Source organism: Canis lupus, chromosome 5, assembly GCF_048164855.1.
Source record: "Canis lupus baileyi chromosome 5, mCanLup2.hap1, whole genome shotgun sequence".
NCBI classification, from domain to species: Eukaryota; Metazoa; Chordata; class Mammalia; order Carnivora; family Canidae; genus Canis; species Canis lupus.
The window spans coordinates 49109980-49129554 of record NC_132842.1 but is presented as its reverse complement, the minus strand read 5'-3'; the positions used below and the strand labels follow the sequence as shown (position 1 = coordinate 49129554).

At 39.9% G+C, this 19575-nt stretch overlaps 2 long non-coding RNA genes across 2 annotated transcripts in view; one reads left to right on the top strand and one right to left on the bottom strand.

Annotated features, from left to right (window-relative positions):
- LOC140633684 (uncharacterized) overlaps positions 1–10514 on the bottom strand; it is a 21499-nt gene extending 10985 nt beyond the window's left edge. Inside the window, exon 1 of the long non-coding RNA XR_012031271.1 lies at positions 10231–10514. This is a non-coding gene — a long non-coding RNA (uncharacterized lncRNA). The remainder of the gene's footprint in view (positions 1–10230) is intronic.
- LOC140633687 (uncharacterized) lies at positions 10065–19575 on the top strand. The gene is made up of 4 exons (XR_012031274.1): positions 10065–10849; positions 12132–12329; positions 12407–12626; positions 16073–19575. It is a non-coding gene; the product is annotated as an uncharacterized lncRNA (long non-coding RNA).

Sequence of the window (19575 nt, the reverse complement as noted above, 5' to 3'; positions counted from 1 at the left end):
CTAAATATTTATTCCATCTAGAATTTATCCTTAACATGTGAGGTGTAGATCCAGATTCATTTTATTTTTCCAGATGTCTATTCGGTTGTGCCAATACGATTTATTGTGCCTCTCAGAAGTACATGATTGTTTTTATATAGCTTTTACATGTTTTTTATTTTTGGCTGTGTGTGTGTTGCTATTTTAATGGGGTTGTTTTCTTTTTTCTTTTCTTTTCTTTTCTTTTTTCTTTTTCTTCTTTCTTCTTCTGATATTATTTGTGCATATAGAGACTATTTATTTCTCTACATTAGTTTTATACCTACAGACATTTTCCATTTCTTCAGATAAATTTTCAGTTGCTTCTCTTGGATTCTCCAGGTGGGGAATCATATACTTGTAATAATGAAAGTTTTTTCTCCTTCTTTTCCAATTATTATACATTTACCCTTCTGTGTTCATCAGCCCCCTCCAACAAAATAAATAGTTATGATCATAAAAAGGACTCCATTTGTGACATTTGGGACTGGGAATGTCCTTGGGTTTCCCATTAAGGAGGATGCTGGCTCTTGGATTAATAGTGATAAAAGATAACAAATTATCTATCCTATTTTATTAATCATTTTTTAAAATCCAGAATGAATGTTGACATGCTTTTTAAAAGAATTTATGCAATTATTTTCCCTTATATTTATTAACGTGAATTATACTGATAATATAATTAATATTTTAGATAAACAGAATAATGTCTCCCAACAATATCTACATTCTAATCCCTGGAAACTGTGAATGTTACTTTATATGGAACTGCAGATGTGATTCAACTCCTTGAGATGGAGAGATTATCCTGGGTTATCTGAGCAGCCCTCAATGTAATTACAAGTATTTTTATAAAAGGGAGGCTGAGGGAGATTTGACGCAAAACAAGGTCATGTGACACTGAAGCAAGATGCTATGCTTTGCAGATGGAGGCAGGGGCCAGGAGCCAAGGAATGCAAGGAATGGAGCTCTAGAAGGTGGGAAAGGTTAGGTACTGATTCTCCACTGGAACTTTCAGAGGGAGTCTGGACCTGCTGACAAATTGATTTTGCCCCAGTAAAACTGATTTCAGACTTGTGAGCTCCCAGACTGTAAGAGAGTATGTATGTTGTTTAAGCCACCATGTCTGTGGTGTTTTGTTACAACAACTACAGGGAACTAATACAATATTTTGGATCATTCAGTTACTGAGCCTATCTTACACTTCTAAAGGAAAGCCCATTTATTTATGATGGTTTATTCTTTCAATGTGCAGCTGGATTCTGTATTGAAAATTGAAATATGTCATCTTATGTTTTAATACATCTTAAAACATCAACCTGGCTGTCCTTACGAGAAGCAATAATTGCTTTGTGGTTGTAAGTATAACTTTTGGAGTTAGAAAGTCCAACTTATACATACTGGCTATGTTTTTTAATCTCTAGAGATTAAAAAATTTTAATCTCTCTGTGTATTAGTTTTCTAATCTGCAGAATGGAATGATAATAGAACCTTCCCTAACAGACTTTCTGTAGAGAATTAAGTGAAAAAAAAAAAAGTACACATAAAGCACTTAGAGCAGTGCCTGAAATATAATAGATGCTATTTAAGTGTTTGCTTTCATTGCTGTTCTGCTGTTATTTTAACATAATGCTCAGGTATTGTTGCAATCATGGTGAGAGAATACGTCCCTCTTCGGAAACAGACATTCTCATGAGTATCAGCTGCCCAGTGTGTTCTACAGGGTCCTCCCCTTGCACAGTCCCTTTGCACAGATCTGACATGCACTCTCTCCTCTCCTCTGGGCTGCTGCTCCACTTTTTGTTTCAGTGACTGTGAAACAAAGCACCCCAAAACTTAGTGGAGTAAAGCAACAGTAACTTATTATTTCCTAGAATTCTGTGGGTTGTCTGGACTCAGGTGGTGGCTTCTTGCTGGTATAGGCTGAGGCCACTCATACAGCTGCACTCTGCTGGGAGATTGGCTGAGATCCAATGTGCAAGATAACCTCTCATCCTCCAGAACCTCTCTCATTGTGGCCTCTCACTCTGCAGCAATCTAACTTGAGCTTTTTCAAGCCATTTCAAGACATCAAAAGCAGGAGCTCCCAGGATTCTTGAGGACGTATTACTTCTAACACAATCTCTTGGTCAGAGCAAGTCATAGGTCAGCCAAAATTCAACAGGAAAGGAAATAAACTATGCCCCTTGACAGGAGGTGCTTATGGAGATGGGAGGAATTACCAATGGCGGGGCTGGGTACTGTATACACATGGTACATCCCACTGTCTTGTGTATAGGATCCTTGGAAGGATAACAATCGGCTTGTAGTGCAGGCATCTTGCACAGTGTACACACCTACCAGGGGAAACACATGCATCCTTGCCAGAGTGAGTCCTGGGAATGCTGCCATTTATCCTCTCAAATTTTATATACTCCAGCAGCTTAAGGTGCTCTGCAGTGCCAGTGCTTTCAGAGAGAGATGCTCAACAGTCCCATGTGTAGAGGAAGGGGTTACTGTGTGGTCAACCCTCCCTGTTTAAATAGTTTGAGTGATTTTTCTTGGGGTTTCTCTCCTTCCCTTGACTTAGTGAAGGGAATCACTACTTCTCTCCTCTCCCTCACTGGTGAACCCAGTGGTGATGGACAATCACTGTCTAAAGACGAAATGACTAACTAAAGATTGGGGAAACTGTGTAACACTATGTAACTCTCCACTTATTTCTTGCCCTCTCTCCTGTTTAAGTCTCTTAAAAGAATTAAGCAGAATTATGAAATGTGAGAGCTGGATTAACCCAAGACAGATAGCCCAGTTCAGTGACTTCCAACTATGCTTCACAGACTATTTAAGATTTTATTAGGCTCCTCCTACAGTATAAGAGCAACAAGGAGGGAGGAAGAGGACTTCCAGCAACTCCCTCTCCTTCTCCAGCTTTTGTTTCACAGACTTGGTTTTCATGCAGTTTTGTTTAAACAAGAGTTTTACCATTAATACCAGTTTGAAATTTCTGAGAACAAGACTCAATGACGTTAAGCTCCCTGTTCAGGCAGAGCTGGATAGGGAAGCAGTGCCATCTGGGCATTTCCTGAGGAGACAGTGTACAGGTACTAACTACCTCCCTGGAGGTGTAAGATGATGCAGTGATCTATGTTTACCAGACCTCTGCAGGATTTATGGAATGTGAAGGTATATAAAGATAAGCTGCATGGGTGTGGGGTGTGGAAACCTCAAGGAAGACTTGTGATGTCAAAAGGAAGACTGGTGATCTCAAACAGGGTCACAAAACTGCTTTTAAGGAAGACAGAGCCAAGAAATTGCCCAAACTGCCCTACATGTTTTGATAACTAGGGTCTATACATTTTCTTCCTCTTTCCACACCTAGTTTTCAGCCTTCCCCCTAAATTTTGCACAAACATTTAGAGTCTAGGTTTGAAGGGGCATCAACATTTTCACTTTTCCTGTACCACTCACGGGAGGTCCTTGGTGCCCCCAGGAACTTGGATGGCTAGCAGCTAAGCCAGAGTGAGGAGCCAAGTCTCCAGAATCCTATTCCAGCACCTTCTCTCACTATGAAACTTCTCCTTTATAAAGAAGCCAGCATAATGATGCTTATCCGTATACAAAGGACAAACACAAGAAACTTGTCTTCCCACTGCCTCATTTTCTTTATTCAAATAAATCAAGAATATAGTTTCTCTTTCTTCCAGCTATTATGAGGCTTGCTGATATACTGTGCATGACCCTTTGGATAAAGGCATAATGTAAAACAAAATTGTATTAATAAGATATTGCTAATATTAATCAATATGAAATGCAATAGTGTTCTGGGGTGAGAAAGTCAGGAAAGAATGGTGTAAACTCTTCTGGGACCTGCAAGACCAGACACTTTCCAATGCTTCTTGGTAAATACTCAGCCTAGAAACGGTCCCCCAAAGTGCAGTAAAGCATGCAACTCTAATGTCTGTGTTACATGGAAATTATGGCTTAGAAAACTCTAGCAAATATCTTCCATCATGAAAACAGTGAGAAATGTTAAATTTCATGTAACTACCAGTTAGAATGGAAGCTATATCACATTCTGTGCTCTATGTGATAAGTACTTAAATAGGTCAGGGTCCTTATATCCCTAATCTATAGGGCATATTCTAATTGAACTTCTTAATGTGTCTGATAGATGGGAAATAGTTCATTTTGACCTTGATTCCAGTCTTTGGTTCATATAACCTAATGGCATGATATTACTAGTTGTGTTTCTTTTCTTTTTTTTTTTTTTATTCATGATAGTCACAGAGAGAGAGAGAGAGGCAGACACAGGCAGAGGGAGAAGCAGGCTCCATGCACTGGGAGCCCGATGTGGGATTCGATCCCGGGTCTCCAGGATCGTGCCCTGGGCCAAAGGCAGGCACCAAACCGCTGCGCCACCCAGGGATCCCTAGTTGTGTATTTTATACAAGTCTGTAATAAAGACCCTATTTCCAAGGAAAGCAATCAAAAATTTTTTTAAATTGTATTTATTTATTTGAGAGAGGGAGACAAGGAGGATAGGGGCAGAGGGAGAGAATCTTTTTTTTTTTTTTTTTTTAATTTTTTTTTTTTTTTATTTATTTATGATAGTCACAGAGAGAGAGAGAGAGAGGCAGAGACACAGGCAGAGGGAGAAGCAGGCTCCATGCACCGGGAGCCCGACGTGGGATTCGATCCCGGGTCTCCAGGATCGCGCCCTGGGCCAAAGGCAGGCGCCAAACCACTGCGCCACCCAGGGATCCCAGAGGGAGAGAATCTTAAGCAGACTCAGGGCTCTATCTCATGACTCTGAGATCATGACCTGAGCTTAACTGACTGAGCCACCAAGGTGCCCCTCAAAATTTTGTTTCTTATATTTTTCCATTTGGCTATTAGAAGCTTACATTGATAGACATCCACTCATTAAACCAAGAGAACATGGTTGTATTATTTTCATTTTGCAAAGTGAGCTGAGTTACATGCGGATTGAGCAACTTCTCTGAGTTTACATAAGCCATGGATAGAAATGTGAATCAAACCAATCATCCTGATTTGTTAGGCTTTCCAAAAAGTATAGAATTTATTTTATTTTATTTTATTTTATTTTATTTATTTTATTTTATTTTATTTTACTTTACTTTACTTTACTTTACTTTACTTTACTTTACTTTACTTTACTTTACTTTACTTTATGAGAGAGAATGCAAGCAGGGGGAAGGAGAGGGACAGGCAGACTGCACACTGAATGTGGAGCCTGATGGGGGGGCTCGACTGCACAACCAAATCATTACTTGAACCAAAACCAACAGTTAGATGCTTAACCAACTGAGCCACCAGACACCCCTAGAACATTTTAAAGTTTAATTCTGACCCCATCAAGCCCCAGTGACACATATATTCTATGTATCTCTCTCTCTTGCTCTCTTGTTTTATGTCTATCAGATATTATTCACTGGATATTCATTTTCTGAGGCTGGGAGCACAGGGTTAGAAAACCACTAAGCTAATTGAAACTGAAACCAAAGCCAAACAAGTGACTACGGGCTACCGAGGCCACATGTCAGCGTTAGATTCATAAATACAGCTGCTCTAAAGGCCTAAAGAGAACAACCAGCCCCTACCTCATAAGCATTCACACTTAAAGCAAAGCATAATACTCCATCTGATCCTAAAGATGAGTTAAACAAACATCTCAGGGTAAGGGGATGGAGCTGTGTTCTTTTTTTTTTTTTTTTTTTTAATTTATTTATGATAGGCACACAGTGAGAGAGAGAGAGAGGCAGAGACACAGGCAGAGGGAGAAGCAGGCTCCATGCACCAGGAGCCCGACGTGGGACTCGATCCTGGGTCTCCAGGATCGTACCCTGGGCCAAAGGCAGGCGCTAAACCGCTGCACCACCCAGGGATCCCGGAGCTGTGTTCTTTGTAGCTCTTCCCCTCTTTGATTTCTACTTCCCCTGGGGTCACTCCCCTTTTGTCTCCTTATAGGTGTGGTTGTCCTCCACCAGTTCTTCATATCCTGCTAGTCCTTGGGGTTATGCCCTAGTCCCTCCTCTCATCTCCACCTATACTCTCTCCCTGGGTGGTTTTGTCGATATCGTTGGGTCAGTTACCATAAACATGTCAATGATACCAAAAGGTGTGTTTCCTTGCTTTAAACATCTCCATAAAGCTGTTCCTTGGGCCGTTCAAATTGGATATATCTCACAGTGAGCACATTATATATTCCATTCCTCACCTCTTCCACCTACCCTTCGGTCCCATGCCATACTCTCTTACCTATTATAGTAAAAAGCATTGTCATTTGGTTCAATCAGCCAAAAACTGGAGGCCATGCTTAACTCTTTCTTCCCCATCAACGTGCCACATTTAATCCATTGCAAAGCCCTGCTAATTTTACTACATATCTCTACCATCTGCCCACCTTGATTCATCTCCACTGCTACCTTCCTAACCTAAGCTACTGGTCTTATACTTGCTGCCTCCAAACATAACGTGCATCCGTTACCCCTCCCTCACCTAAGGGTACCACACCACCTGAGAGAAGGATGTGAACACCCAAAAGATAAGAATTCTGGTGTTGGCTCTCCCTCTTACTGCCTGTGTGAGCTAAGGCAGGGCACATGAGCTCCCAAAGACCTACCTGCCTCCTCTGTTACAGTGGGAATAAATAACAATTTGCTTTCTAAGGAGGTGGGGGCTGAGACAGGTGATCTCCAGAAAGCAGTTAGTATTAAGAGCACTGATTCTATGCAAAAGCTCAAATGTACTCACACATTGAAGTAATAGCCATACACAGATGAAATCCAAACAGTATCACTAGAAATCCAGTGACAAGGGCATTTTGGGATAGACATTTTTCATACCTTTGGCCACTAAGTACCTTTTAAAGATTCTGTGTTGTGCCATTTCCCATCTTTTGATTCCCACAACTCAAAATAGATGGGACAAACTAAATTTCTCAGCCTTCTCAGCCTGGAACAAGGCTATGCTCATGTTATTCACTCCTGGCAAAACACACCTTTTCTGAGATTTAAGTTAATAAAAAGGTAACAGGAAGACAGAATGTCCATTCTGACAAGGAGGGCAGAGAGACATTCCTCTTTTAGAGGCAACATCAGTAAGAGTAGAGTGTCAGCACTGCCACGCCTCTGCTGTGCCGTTCCAGCACAGAGCCTCTGCCAGGGGCAGGAGGGTCCTTGCAAGAGGAGTGTCTGATGGTTTAATCTGGGCATGATTTATGGCTTCAGAGCCTCCAAGCTGATTCTCTGACCTTCCTGGAGATTGTGTAGGCTACCTAATGTTCTTTAATAAATTATATATTTGTTTAAACAAGCTATGAGGTCTCTTTTATTTGTAGCCACAGAGGAATGCTGCTCCTTGCCCTTCAAGTCTCAGTCAGAGCACCTTTTTCTCTGGGAAGTCTTCCCTGTACCCCAGATTACACTAAATGTGTCATGTGCTCTTAGGGTAGACACTACTTTTCTTCTTCTAACAGGTACCATGTCTATAGAGGTGTTTCAAATTGTTTGATTGTCTTTCCTGCTCTACTGTAAGCTCTGTAAGGGCTGGACTATGACCGCCTTCTTCCTTCTTGTCTCCCCAGCACCTAGTATATTGTGTAGCACATAGTAATCACTCAATACATGTTACCTTGAATCAAATTACTGACATCTAAATGATTCATGCTGTGGTTAAAGACTAATTTTCTTCATTTTTCTCTCATTAGAGGTGAAAAATAGCTGCTCATTGTCTTCATTTTTTTCATAAGACTGAAAGGTAACCTGGTAACCAATGTGGAGGTTACCAGAATTTTTGTATATGGGCCTGAATCATTACCAAGCCTCCTTGAATTCTTGAAGTTGCTGATTTCATGAAGTTTCTACTTCTAAAGACAAAGATAGGGGTTTTTAGATAAAGATAATTAGATTAATGATATATGCTCCACTCAAATAATAATTAACCCACAAGGACAAAGAGAAGGATGTCCCAAGCAAACAAAGGAAACTGCCAGATATGGCAGAGGAAGGGAAGTCGGAGACCAGGGTGTTTATGGAGGTAGGGGCCAGAAAGAGTCATCTTCCCTACCTACATCACGGCACAGTGTCAGGCACAACAGAACATGAGGATAAGGTGCAGGCAGTGGTGTGCTCAATTCTTACAAACATCTCTCTGAAAATAAAAGCACAAAAGAAAGAAAAGGAAAAGAAAAGAGAAAGAAAGAAAGAATAAAACAAGTCCAAGTTTACAGGATTTACTGATTTTTGTGGTGGAAGTGTACCACTATAGCCAATTTCAAGCTACCAACATGCCATCACTGAATGTGGGATTGATTGAGAAGAAATGTGCATGACTGGCTTTTTGTCTGGCAGGAGCTGGTTCTGACACATCATTGGGTGGGGGGCCAAAAATAGAAAGATTGATCCAACTTTAGTGTGAAGAGAGGTCAATGCTCAAAATCTATCCCCCATTCCATACAAAGAATGCCATAGCTTGGCGTCCACCATCTCCTCACTATACATACACACAGGACTTAGAAAACAGAATAGGCTTGGAGATGGAAATCCACATCTCTAGATAGGAATTAAGAGTACTAGAAAGTAATTATTTAGGAATATTTATAACAGCTTTTATTTTTTAGTGATTTTAAATATATATGTATATCTGTATGTGTGTATGTGTTGTTTTTATAAAATTTTAAATTGCTTTAAAGGTCTATTGATAGGTAAAGCAAAATATTTAAAATGCCTTCTGAGGAGTTAACATGAAGTATAAGAATAGCATTAGCCTGAAGGGCACAAGGGAAGAAATCAACCCATACTCTTGTTAAGTTTCCCATACTGTTCATGAAGAAATAAAGTTCTGTTTGAAGGGAGACTTTGAGAACTTAGCGATACATACTGTAATTTCTAGGTCAACTACTAAATAAATCAGAAAGAGTCAATACTAACATGTAACCAATTCACCTAAAAGAAGCCAGGAAATGAGAAATAAAGGAGCAAAGAACAAATGGGCTAAAACAAATACCAAGATGAAAGATTTTAACCCAATCATTTAAGTACTTAAATTAAATGCAAATGAATTCAACACACCAATTAAAATCTTTTAAAGTGAAAACTTCAGTGTTTCCGTTGCACTAGCTTAGCTGCATTTCAAGTGCTCAGTAACTAAAATCTTACTGAACAGCACTGGTCTAAAGAGTGACTAGCTCTGAATGAACCAGGAGGATGGAGCAATCCAGGAGAACAATTCAATAATGATAATATGTAGATTACAGATGGTGCTAGTAAACTAGTTAGACAATTGGAATTTCCAAGGAAAACAAAAAAAATTGATTAGGAAAGTAAATGCAGTCATAGTGTACTTGACCATGTAGTGAACAGTTATTTACATGAGCAGAATTGCGTCAACACTGGAAGTGATTTATTCTAAACCAGTGGATAACTATATTGGGAGGATGTGGAGAAAAGAGGGAGTTAGTGATGAGAGAGTGCTGACCCTCATCTATGTAAGAAGAGACCACTAGATAAAAAATAACATTGAAAAAAAACTGTATGTATATATTTCTGGGAACACGGAGGTGACCAACATGGTGAGAAATTGAGGGAGTTTCCCAGTAGAAAGAACAGGATGTGGGATGGAGTAAGGTAGGAAATTTCTGTTTGTCCTAAGCTTATGGGGGTGTATTTGATTTTTTAAATATACATGCATATATTAGCTGGATGAAATAAAATACCCGTACAGCTCAAGAAAGACATGTTTGCTCCCCAAAGAGAACAAACACAGAGGCTAGAGAATCTGCACTCCAGGCACTACATAGCAGGGAACCGTCTATCCCCACTTTACATACGGGGTTGCTCAGAGGCAGAGTGGTCTGCTGGGATGGGATTGAGGGTGAGGACTTACTACTTGATTTCCAATCTCTTTGTTCAGGCTGCTCTTACAAAGGCTGGAGTGTGGGGCAACATAGCTGAAGAGATTTAAGTCCAAAAATAAACCTGACCAAGTTGGTAACGATGACAATTTAGTCATTACTACTAAATAACATTTCCCAAAGGACACAAAGGTACCCAAAGTTTTACACTTTTAATATGAAAAGTTTACCCTGAGTAGAATGTCACTCTGAGTAGACGGTAGCCTGATGATTATATATATATATATATACCTCCAATCACAGAGCCAAGATTTTACATAATTCAGGACACGATCTTCCTTTTGGTGCTGACTCACCTATTTGCTCTCCTTCCTATCTAGTCTACTGTATGGCAAAATTGTTCCCAGTTTTACATCTTGCGATCCACTCAGCAGAATGCTCCATCAGGCAGTTAACTGTCTGAACTGCCTGCTCAGTAATACGTTGTAGCAAAAGGCAATTTTATACCTGGATCAAGATTTGGCAGACCACCAGGAAGATTTAAAGATTTAAAGTTCACAGAAATGACACAGCAAATGGTTGGAAACCACTGGTTCCACCTCTCTGGCCAATGTCATCTCTGACCCCAGAAGAGAATGGAGCACAGAGAGGCCCATTCCCCACGGCACTGCACACCCTCACAAGTCTCTGCAGGGTGTGTGTGTGTGTGAAGATAAACTGTTTTACTGAAGAGGAAACTGTTCTTTGAGAGGTTAAGCCACTGGTTGCATTTGATGGGAGGAGAATAAGGAGGAGCTCTTCTATTTCTATGTCCCTGTTTCTGCCTGCCTCCCTCAGTAACTCGTGTGCTAAACCTCCACTGGTCATGTATAGTGTCTAATCCCAACTGGATTCCTACAAGGGAGGGAGAACTGCCTACCGGAGTCATCTGAAGCCTACCACCCAACAGCTGAGAAGAGGAAACAACTATTATTGGTAAACAATATAACACAAAATGTATTGGAGGTTGTGAAACGTTACACCATTTGCCAATAGTCATAAGAAGTAAGCAAAAGAAATACAAATTTCAAGTGGCCAGCCACCGTGGCACCCACAAAGTTGTCTTTTCTTGGGTGGTTTTCCCTATTGGGATACTTGCAATGTTAGTCCCTTTCTTGCCTCATGACACTACCATCTATGATCTGATCATGAATCTGAGAATCAACTGTAGACTCTTACTCCATAATAACCTCCCCCTTTTCACTACCCTCATGTGATCCATCACACAGTGCTATTAATTGGAATTCTGAAGTATGTCTCAAGTCTATCTTCCTCTAGTCATGAGGGGGGCTCTAGGGTCGACTGTCCAGGCGGCCACCGGAGCTGTCTCTGGGTCCCTACTCTCCAGTAATGTATGGGAGCGCTCCTGCTACCCAGCCCACACCAACCAGCATCACACACCTTTGTATTGCAACTACTCCCAAACAGATGTGCTCTATGCCCTCCAGGTAGCCTCTTGCTTTTGGTTTTCAGGTGTTCTAGAAAGTAAGGTTTAACATTTTCATGTTGTTTACCCTATTTTCTTCTTCCTCTTTGTTCAAGTCCTTTGACCATTTTCAAACCTTGCATTATTTTTTTAATGTTTTACTTAATGATATCTATATTCATATTTGAACAATTCTCTTTAGAAGGAAATTATTTAATATTTCTTTTCATATTTCGAGTTACTTTTAGAAGTAAAAAAAGTGAGTGAAAATAATGAAATTATTCTGTCAAAGCATTAAATAATATCCCAAGGTGGAATTTCCCTAGAAATTATCTACATAAAATGAGTATACTTTGTCTTTAGGACGTTAGTGCTGAACCATATTATCATCAATGTGAATTATTATTGTTTGTAAATAACACTGAAAATAATCAAAGGACTAAAGTTTAGAAAGGAAGGTAGGAAAAAACAGCCAATCTCACACCTCACATCCAGACCCTGGTGTTAAACTTTACCAAAGAATGCCATGTTCTCTGAAATGTTTCTGTTATGCTTCCTCAATTATTGGTGTTAGAATAAAACTGATAACGTCATTATGATTATCACTCAAAATACATCACCGAGTATAGAAGGTGCTAATGCTATGTATTTTTATCTGAGCGAGGGGGAAGCGGGGGGGGGAAGAAGTTTCTAGGTCTTCCATTTGTATTTTTAAAAATTTCATTAGAAAATGAAAGGGACAAAGAAAATCCTTTGGTTAACTGCAAAAAAAATTGTTTTAACCCTTTGTAGTCTCTCCAATCTGTTTCATATAGCAAGCTACAAAAGTTGTACTGCCTTTCGAATTCGAGCCCATTTCCTCAGGACAGATAAAAATCATGGTGAATTAAACATCTACCACCTGGAAATACTCCAGATTCTTGATGCTCTGACTTTCCCCCTATTGCCTGTCAATTGCTCATCAGGATTAGAGACCAACTGCTCTAGAAGGTGGGTCTGCGTGTTTTATTCAAGTTCCTGCCTGTTCCGTTAGGTTAAAGCTAATCTGCATCACTTTCCATTTTCAGCCACCAACTCTATCTGTAGCTGCTGTGACATTTTTACACAAGGAAAGATGTATGCTGCCCATCTGTCATGTAAGGACATAATGTAGCTAAACCATCTACCCTGTCTCATACCACATGGGGAGTGATGAAGACACAAAGGGCCGGGTTCGGTTTCTCCTCGGGGAATTGGTGGCCAGAGTTACTAACTTGTATGCTGCACTCTCAAGAAAATGGCCATCAGGTGAGCCACCATCAACAGGCTGCAGAAGCACCTCTGCAAGTGGTGGGTCTGGGCTCTGTTTTCAAAGTCTGAGCGTCAACTGTCAGTTTTGTCCCTAACTTAGAGAATCAGGCTCACCTTCCCAGGTCAGTGGGCAGTGTAGCAGAGAGAGGGCTGGGCTTGGAGGTCTGGGGTGGTCACTTACTGACTAGAGGGGAAATGTCTTCACTTTATCACCTTTGGCTTATCACTAAAAACAAAAACAAAGTATTCTAAAAGGGGACTCACATACCATATCCCCCCCACCCCAAAGCCTGTTACTGTATATGGTACAGAAACGTGGTCCTTAGAAATTCAGCTATGGGCAAAGGAAACTGGCCTGAAGGATGAGAGCTCAGAGGTACCATCACCCATGCTAATCCATGTCCCTCCTCCACTGAGGGGGGGAAAGCTTTCTTTCACAGCAGGCTCTTGTATGTGCCTGCCACAGCGAATTACTAACATACCCAGGGAAATGAGTATTTCAATAGTAATTTTGTTTTCTAGTGGCTTCGCTTCCCATAACACCCTGGGCAGAGAAGTATTTATACAGTGGGATGCGTGCTGTAGGATGATGATGATGATGATTTTCAGGATCTGGTTTTTATATTAAATAATAGCTGAAGCAGTTTGTATCATGACTTTCTTTTATAGGTGAAAATGCCACATAATACAAGTTAAGGCTTCGTGAGCCAATATATTTCATCGCCCAGCACCATAATCTATTAAGCCAGAGATATTTTCAGGGAATTGCCTTAAATCCTTTGGTGGTTTAAAGTAGCTTCAGAGGGATTAGTGGCTTAGAGGTAATTGTTATTGCTAATATTTTATTTGAAATGTCCTGTTCAGCAAAGGTAATGTGACATTTTGCTCACTGGAAATGCTGTCTTTCTAGGGAAAGGCATGAGTCAAAAGGTCAGTGTCTCGGAGAAGAAGGGAAGGGAGCCCATGAAACAAAGGACAAGGGCCTAAGCTAGGTGATCAGCACAAGATAAGCGTGTCAGGGCTGACTTTTCTGTACGTGGACCTTGGGGAGCAAGAGTGTTAATTTTACATGAATTGTGAGATTAATCTAGATAGATAATCAGCTCTAAAGGGAAACCTTAGATGCATTTTTAATTTTTTTTAGTAAGTAAGGAAAATAAAACTCAAGGAGGTACGTCTTTGTAGGCCTACCCTCTTCCACCAAGGCAGTAAATGTTGGAGCTCGCTCTGCAGGGGCATCTCAGTCTCTAGGCTGGTGGATCTCAAATATAGAGTTTCTTAAGAAATCAGATAGGGTGCTTGTTGAGAAATAAAAATTCTTTGGGATCTACACCTACCAACTTTGATTCTATAGTTCTGAGATGGCTCTAAAAAACCTGCATTTTAACCAGAGAGCTCCAAGGGATTCTGATCCAGGGATTCATTATCTCTAGAGAAACACTGGGTTAACCAGTCCTTTACTTGACCATGGTACCATGTTCTCAAATTTCTATCTATGGCCCACATGCATCCTTGGAGTTCTATACACTTACATCAAAATGGCAAGCAAAATTCCCACTTGAATGCCCCAGTAATGGCACCATTGCCCATCCAATTCTACAACACAAAATGTAGATGGCACCTCCCTTTCTTGCACTATGCCCACTGCATCACTGCTCTGACACCGGTCCCAGCTCCCATTGGAACTTACCACATCTTGTCTGGACCACAACACTATGGCACTAACCAGTCTCCCTCCATCCACTCTTCAATTTGCTTCCTTCACTGAGCCAGAGGGGCTTTTGCAAGTTATGTTTTAATGTGGCACAACTTCCTGTGAAAATGCTTCAGTGACTTTTTATCACCTCTTGGATTAGGACCGAAGTCCTTTCTTTGGCTCCCAAAGCCCTACATGGTGGTGACCACCCAATCACCTCTGCAGTCTTGACTCACACAATTTTCTCTCTGGCTCTGTAGTCTAGCCACAGTGCACTTTCTTCTTTTTCCTCAAAGGAACCACATTCATTCTGGGACAGGGCATTCCTTCACCCAGAGCCAGCTTTTTCCTCTCCCCTTCCCTTGGACTAGTGACCACCTGCAGCTGTAGATGATATCTCACATTTTGCTTTGTGAACTTCTAACCTACCTCAGTTTTCCTTAAGATATATCTTCAAACAATGATATACTTTGTGTAATGACACCTTTAGTTCTGTGTTTGGTTAATGCCTGCCTTTCCCTAGACTGTGAGGCCCACAAAGGCAGCAATTAGGGCCTTTGTGGCTCACTCTTGTATCCCTAGGATCTGCCACAGTGCTAGGTGCATGGAGATACCATTTAATACTTGTTGAATGACTGAACTATGTAAGACATATTGAAAAAAACAATTTCATCTGAACTTCTTTAGATAGAGAAACCAAAGTAGACCTAGCAGAGACAGACACTGGGGATTTCAGGCAAAGTCCTTTACCAGTGGGCTGGATAATATAATTATTGTTTAAGCATCACCATTAAGTATATACAAACTGTACCCAGGCATATGACTTTAAGCTCAAGTTAATTTTCCAGTGATAAAGGGATATGACATTTTAAAAAAAGAATGGTGATCCTGATTAAGAAATCCTTAGTTTTTACTCAGCATTAAAGTATTTAGAATAATGAAAGCTCTTCAGGGGCACCTAAGAGCCACCTGGGTGGCTTAGTCGGTTAAGCATCTGCCTTCAGCTCAGGTCATGATCCCAGTGTTTTCTGGAATGAAGTCTTGCATCAGGCTCTCTGCTCAGTGGGAAGCCTGTGTCTCCCTCTCTCTCTCTCCACCTGTTGCTCTGCCTACTTGTGCATTCTTTCTCTGTCAAATAAATAAATAAATAATATCTTTTACAAAAATGAATGGTCTTTAGTTTATTATACAGAGTCAGAAGTTGGGTGTCATCTTGCTGGGCCATTTCCCTTAAAACAATATTAATCCAATAATATTAATCCAATTTATGGTGAGGGTTCTCAGGGGCTTGCTGGCTCACTCAGAAAATTCTTTATCCCAATTTTTACACTGATTCTGAAAAGAAAGATCAACTCCAGACGTCTTGAAACTGTTGGACTCTGCTGGACATATAGTTGAATGCACTTGTTACATGGATCAGCATTTTAGGTCAGCCAGATTCTGTGTGTCACTGGGGCCTATCATTTGCTAGTTACAATTCTTTCTTTATGATGTTTTCTTCAAAAAAGGCCAGAGCATTTTTCAAACAGAAATTACAAGCTCAAAAGAGATAGAAGAAGCAGACAAATAACAAAAAGACCTTTAGAGTTAAGACCAAAAGGGGAAGTCACTAAAAATTAACAAATGGAGAGGATGGCATGGGGGTAACATTATGTTTATAAAATAAATTATACATGTGACATTATTATAGATCCAGAATATGATAAAGCATTGGAGCTGCTATGAATCTCTATTTCTGATATTGCAGAACTCAACCCAAAAGGAGAAAATAATCCATTTAACATTCCTGCTTCATGGGAAGACATCTGCCCACTTCCACAGTGTCTGGAGGAGCTCCTAGTTCTTCGCTATTCCCCATCAGTATGTGACGGAACCAACTTTAAAACTGCACCAAAGCAGTGAGGAAAAAGGCTGGGTCGAACATTTTGGGTTTCTCTATCTGCTATACTAGACACTTTTATACAGGTTTAAGTTTGTGAACTGAAAAAAACAGAGAATTTGTATTCTGGAAGGTTGTTCTCTGGCAAATGTGAAACCCCAGCTCCCATGTGTAGGGATTTTAGGGAGAAAATCCCTAAAGAGAATGATATAGGGGGCTCCCCTCAAAATGCAGAGCTAAATGAGCCTATTCAGGATGATGGCTGCCACTGACAGGCTCTCCTTCATGTCCTGTGCCTCAGAGCAGCTCACAGTGGTCCACTGTGACTGTAAGAGGACAGATAAGGAGCACAAGACATCAGAAGACTGTAAGGTAAAAGAGAGAGGTCAAAACTATGGGAGAAAAGCAATGTGTAGGAAACAGAGACAACGCACAGATCTGAAAACCTGAAAAAATACCTAGTATCTTTAGAGAAATAAAAGAAGATATTGTATTTATGAAACAAGAATAACATGGTATAAAAAAGAAAAATATCAAAAAACAAAAAAGTTTCCTGGAAATAAAAAAAATATATATAATACCCAATTAAAAAAAAAAAACTCAACAGAAAGTTAAAAGAAAAAACTGAGGGTGCCTGACTGGCTCAGTCATTTAAGTGTCTGCCTTCAGCTCAGGTCATGATCCTAGGGTCCTGGGATCGAGTTTTGCATCAGGCTCCCTGCGCAGTGGAGAGTTTGCTTCTCCCTCTGTCCTTCCCCCTCTGCTCCTGCTCTCTCTCTCTCTCTCATTCTCTCTCAAAATAAATAAGTAAAATATTTTTAAAACATAAAAAATTGAGTAAGTCTCCCAGAAGTATTAAAAATATATGAAAAGAGTGGAGAGAAATTATAAGAGAACTAGAGGATCATTTCAGGATGTACAAATCCCAATAATTGAAATTCCAGAAAGAAAGAACAAGTAAAATAAGAGAAAATTATTTTTAGAGTCTCCAACAATTGCAGGACATAATTTTTCAGGACACAAGAGCACATCTAGTGCCTAGCATAAGATCCAAAATAAAGCATATTCTTGAAGTTTTTCAGAACACGGAAAACAAGAGAATAGACAAAGCTTTTAAGGAAAATAAAACAATTTATTTACAAAAGAATCAGAAGTCAAGGAATCTATCTATCTAGAGAGAGAGTGTGAGAGAGCATGAACAGGGAGGAGGTGCTGAGGGAGAGGGAGACTCAGGGCTCCATCGATCTCAGGACCCTGGGATCACAACCTGAGCCGAAAGTAGACACTTAACCAACTGAGTCACCCAGGCACTCCAAGAAGTCAAAGTAATCTTCAGAAAGAAGAATAAAGCTGGAAGTATTACAATCTCAAATTTCCAGGTATACTATAAAGCTATAGCAATCAAAACAGTATGGTACTAGTACAAAGATAAACACAGATCACTGAACAGAATAGAGAACCCAGAAATAAACTCACATTTATTTGATCAATTAATCTACAATAAAGGAAGCAAGAATATACAATGGGGGAAAAGACAGTCTCTTCAGTAAATGATGCTGGGAACCCGGGTGGCTACATGCATAAAAAGAACAAAAGTGGACAATTTTCTTATACTCTATAAAAAAAATAAACTCAAAATTACTTAAAGACCTAACGTGAGACCTGAAACCATAAAACTCCTAGAAGAAAACACAGGCAGGCTCTAATATCTTTGACATCAGCCTTAGAAGTAGATATGTCTAGATATGTCTCTTCAGGGAAACAAAAGCAAAATTAAACTGCTGAGAGTACACTAAAATAAAAAGCTTTTGCACAATGAGGGAAACCATGAACAAAACAAAAAGACAACCTACTGAAGGGGAGAAGATATTTACAAGCTACATACCCAGTTAAGGGTTAGTATACAAAATATAGAAAGAAATTATATAATTCAACACCAAAAACCCAAATAATTTATCCAATTTTAAAAATGGCAGAAGACATAAATAGACATTTCTCCAAAGAAGACATAGAGATGGCCAATAGACACATGAAAAGATGCTCAGCATCACTTATCATCAAGGAAATACAAATCAAAACAACAGTAAGATATGACCTCACATCTGTCAGACTAGCTGAAATCAAAAACACTAGAAATAAGAAGTACGGGATCCCTAGGTGGCGCAGCGGTTTGGCACCTGCCTTCGGCCTAGGGCGCGATCCTGGAGACCCGGGATCGAATCCCACATCGGGCTCCCGGTTCATGGAGCCTGCTTCTCCCTCTGCCTGTGTCTCTGCCTCTCTCTCTCTCTCTCTCTCTCTCTCTCTCTCTGTGACTATCATAAATAAATAAAAATTAAAAAAAAAAAAAAAAAGAAATAAGAAGTACTGGTAAGGATATTGAAAAAAAAGAACCTTCATGCACTGTTGGTAGGAATGTAAATTGGTACAGCCACTGTCGAAAACAGTATGGAGGTTTCTCAAAAAATTAAAATTAAAAATATATGATCCAGTATTTGCATTATTGGGTATTTACCAAAAGAAAATGAAACACTAATATGAAAGATACATGCACCCATGTTTATTGCAGCATTATAAAAAGAATGAGATCTTGCCATTTGCAACAACATGGATAGATCTAGATGGTTAATACTAAGTGAAATGTTGGGGAAAGACAAATACCCTATGATTTTACTTGTATGTGGAATTTATGAAAAAACAAATGAATAAAGAAAAAAAAAAGGCAAAAAAACAGACTTTGTTTTTAAGTAGGCTCCATGCTCAACATAGGGCTTGAACTCATGATCCCGAGATTAAGAGTTGTGTGTTCTACTGACTAAGCTAGCCAGGCACCCCAAGTAATAGACTTTCAGACAAAGAGAATGAACTGATGGTTACCAGAGGGGAGGTGAGTGGGAGAATTTTAAAAATCCTCAGAGTGGCATCAGAAGTCTCAATAGTTACACTAGAAGCTAGCAGAAAATTAAAAAAAAACAACAAAACAAGACAGAAAAAACCTTCAAATTCTGAGGGAAATTATTTTGAACCTAAAATTATCTACCCAGATGAGTCACTCATCAATAATGAAAGCAGTTGGGCACCTGAGTGGCTCAATTAAGTGTCTGCCCTTGGCTTGGGTCATGACCCCCACGTCCTGGGATCCAGTCTCTCATACAGCTCCCTGCTTAGTGGGGAGCCTGCTTCTCCTCTTCTTCTGCCCCTCCCCTCACTCATGCTCTTTCTCTCTCTCAAATAAACCAATAAAAACCTTTTTTAAAAAAAGAATGAAGGTAGAATAAAAACATTTTTTTATGGCCTCAATTTTCCTCTCATGTATCAAATTTCTAGGAAGTCATTCAACATGGTATAACTCTAAATTGAAGGAGTAACCA